Consider the following 3,864-nt stretch of genomic DNA (forward strand, 5'->3'; position numbering starts at 1 on the left):
GCCAAGGAGATTAAATATTTACGGTATTAACTAGAGTTATGAGGCCACCAAACTCAAATGATGTGATTCTGGAGAGTGTAAATATATTCATGAAGTCAGCAAGAGATGAGATTCACTTGAGATTCACATAGCGTTCTGAAGAAAGGACTAGGAGTTCCAACGTGGTGCCTTTTTAAGGAGTTAGTAGAACCACACCAGTGGTAAACATGAAATCTGGAGTCTGGAGAAATCTTTTGATCAATGTCATGCTAAGAGGGCAGCTCCGTCCATTGTTTGTGCTGTTAGACAAGAGAGCCCATATTTTTAGTGTTAATCTAACTCTCTTTGTCCAATAGCCAGGGCTTCTACAACTGACACAAAAACCAAAAGACCACAACAATAATTTGCTTATTTGGACTGCATTTCTTAATATTGTAATTGGATACATATTTTGAATTTTTGTCTAGTACAGGGGTAAGCAACCTCTGCTCTTTTATGACTCATGGACTTCAACTCCCAGAATTCCTGAGACAGCTATGCTGACTCAGGAATTCTGGGAGTTGAAGTCCATGAGTCATAAAAGAGTTAAGGTTGCTTACCCCTGGTCTAGTAGCAAATTGGTAAGATCCATTTTTTTAAAAAAAAATGGCGTTCATGTGATTAACAAAAATCTCCTGGTGACTTTGCAAATATATCCATGTTATTTTCTTGGAAACGATAAAGAAGCATTTTGTTTTGTCACCTTCTGAATTTGGTATAATAGTTGTTAAAAAAAATGGGCTTTATGAGATGCTGCAGTGTGAGAGATACAGGAGATATTAGGGGAGTGAGTTGGAAACTGTAATAGAACAATTACGATTTTCCATCTATATCCCCTTAGTGGTTACTTCTTTAAGCAAAATTATTTATACATTTTTAAGTGTTTTTTATATTCATATGGGCTTGAAACATTAGGAGAAATGAAAACAGACTCTGGAAACCCCATTGAATAGGTAATCTTATTTGAAGGACACATTCTGATTTTTTGTGTTGCAGTACAGTATTATATCCTACTTCATTTTAATCCTTTTGGCTGTACTTGTTAAATCCTTCCAGAATGCAGGACACAATCTTCTTGTATTAATACTCAAGTTAAAGAAGACATTGATCAGTAAGTTCAATCTACCCATGTAATAGTTAAGGGATGACAATTACTTTATGGCATGTAATCATCATCTATAACAGGGGTCTTCAAACTTGGCCCTTTTGTGATTTGTGGACTTCAACTCCCAGAATTCCTCAGCCAGGCACTCTGGCTGAGGAATTCTGGGAGCTGAAGTCCACAAGTCATTACAGGGCCAAGTTTGAAGACCCCTGATCTATAAGTTCAAAATTGGACCAGGAAAGCGGAGGAGAGGGCTTTTCTTTCTGTCAGCTGGCTTGTTCCCACACAGGAGAAGACAGATTTCCAAAATTTTTAGGTCTAGCCCAGGGGTAGGCAACCTTGGCTCTTTTATGACTCGTGGACTTCAACTCCCAGAATTTTTTTTATTTATTTTATTTAACTTTAACTTATATGCCGCCCTTCTCCCCCATGGGACTCAGGGCGGCTCACAGCATATTAAAAACAATACAAAACATTTCCCTATAAAAACCAATTAAAAACCAAATATTTGTAGCTGTGTCTTGTTTAAAATCATTAAAATTGTCCCTATTTAAAANGGGGCAAGTGCCAAGGCATGGTCCACTGGAGGAGCCTCACTGTTCCTCTCAGGCCATGTGGGTGTGGCCAGAGTGGGTGCAGCCTACTGGGTGGGCGTGGATGGAGTGGGTGTGGCCTACTGGGTGGGCGTGGCCAGTTCTACATCGTTCGCGTCAAGGGTGCCTGTGGGGACCTGGGCAGGAGTGGGACAGATCTGAGGGACTCTGGCGAAGGGGGTGGGACCGGGGCAAGCGCCAAGGCATGGTCCATTTCTTCATTCCTCATGAAGGGTGACACCTCCCCAGCATGCACCCAGGAGGCGGGCCGACGCGGCGGGGGCCAGTTCCTCACTGTTTCTGGACGGCCTTGTGGAGCTAAGACTGAATGCATTTCAGCATAGATGGCCACCACAAAATTGTACATTGGCTCCCGGCCAGCCTGGGCCAGGGCCAAGGCAGCGGGGGCCGTTCCCTCACTGTTTCCAGGATGGCTTCGCGGGCCGCATCCGGCCCCCGGGCCTTGTGTTTGACATGTCTGGTATATACCGTAACTTAAAATTTTCCTTGTAGTGCAGCTTTCATCTTCACTGATTTTTTTAACATCTAAAACACAGAAAATCAGGTTGACGTCTAAGGGGCATGTGATATTCATATTATAAAAACAGCTATCTTAAGCAGTATATGTTTCTTTGCTGCTGACCTACACACTGTTAGGCAGGCATGGTGAACTTGAGATTTCCTTATTAGAAGTTATTCACCCAGCATTAATCTGTTTTTTTGGCTTTGCTATGGAATTTTAATTGTTAGTGTGATTAAAGGCTTGAAGTTTTATTCTATTAAGAAAAATGGAAATAAGGTTTAAGCAGTAGAGCAAGAATACATAGTGAACATTCTCCTGGATTTTGAAAATAATGACTTATCTCTGTTTCTACACATCCTCCATAATTGTATGAAGAGCAGGTAGAAATTGTATTGAAAGAGAAGTAGTGGAACTGTAACTTGTATGCTAGAGCAGTATTTCTCAATCCTGGCAACTTTAAATCTTGTAGACTTCAACTCCCAGAATTCCCCAGCCAGCATGCTGATTAGAGAATTCTGGGAGTTGAAGTCCAGGCATCTTAAATTTGTCATGGTTCAGAAACAAAGAGTTGTGGGAATAATGTTTTGAATGACTCTTGCAGAAAAAGTATTGTACTTCTAGAAAACTAGCATGCATACTTTCTGCTTGATGCTAGGTAGAGGTTTGTTCTCCTCCTCCTCCTCCTCGTGCTGACATGATGTTGCACTAGGAATGGGGAGATCTAGGTCAGTGATGGCGAACCTTTTAGAGACCGAGTGCCCAAAAACTGTCCCGCCTCCGGCCCGCCCCGCCCACTCTGCCCCGCCCCCGTCTGCCCACAGGGCCACCCATCCCCTCCACGGCCCACCGCAGATTGCCCAGGCAGCCCTGCAACGCCATGGCGGCCACGCCCTCCGCCCATGCCCCGGAGCATCATCTGTGCGCGACAGGGCATGAGGGCAGAGTCTTGTCCCTGCTGCTTGGCTGCCATGTCCTTGGCTGCACTGCTCTGCGTGGGCTGTGCCCAGGGGCGACTCTCCTCCGGGGGGCTACTAGTAAGGAGGGGGGCGCGGGGGGAGGCGGGGCTGGGGCAACGGCGTGCGTGCCCACAGAGAGGGCTCCGAGTGCCGCCTCTGGCACACGTGCCATAGGTTCACCATCACTGACCTAGGTTTTAGTTTTCCCCCAGCCATGGAAACCAGCTGAATGGGTTGGAGTCAATCATTTTCTCTTAGCCCCCAGACTGGGAGGTAAAAAAACCTCATCTCCTTACAAACCTATACTGGACCAGGCTGGTAGATCATGGTTCATTACTTCCAATGAAGAGGCTTTCTTCCTGCAATGGCTTGATTGAGGCTGATCATAACATCAGAAACAACACTGGCAGGGTTTATGCTTCCATGACGATTTTTAAAGCAATATTTTCTCATTTGAAATGGTACAGCCTGTTGATTCAGCCTTATTGCCAATGTTGATGAATTTATTTATTTATTTATAATTAGACTATCACCTTACGAGAGAATTTAAATTATATAGCAGGGTGCTGTCGTGAACCAAAACTGCTGCGTGCATGAAGGTGCTTTTCAGACATATAATTTATGTCTGAAAGGAGACATAGAAAACTGAAAATAATTTGCATGTTTTAT

This window comes from Protobothrops mucrosquamatus, unplaced genomic scaffold (genome assembly GCF_001527695.2).
Source record: "Protobothrops mucrosquamatus isolate PMUCROS unplaced genomic scaffold, P.Mucros_1.0 scaffold399, whole genome shotgun sequence".
In the NCBI taxonomy this organism is placed as follows: Eukaryota; Metazoa; Chordata; class Lepidosauria; order Squamata; family Viperidae; genus Protobothrops; species Protobothrops mucrosquamatus.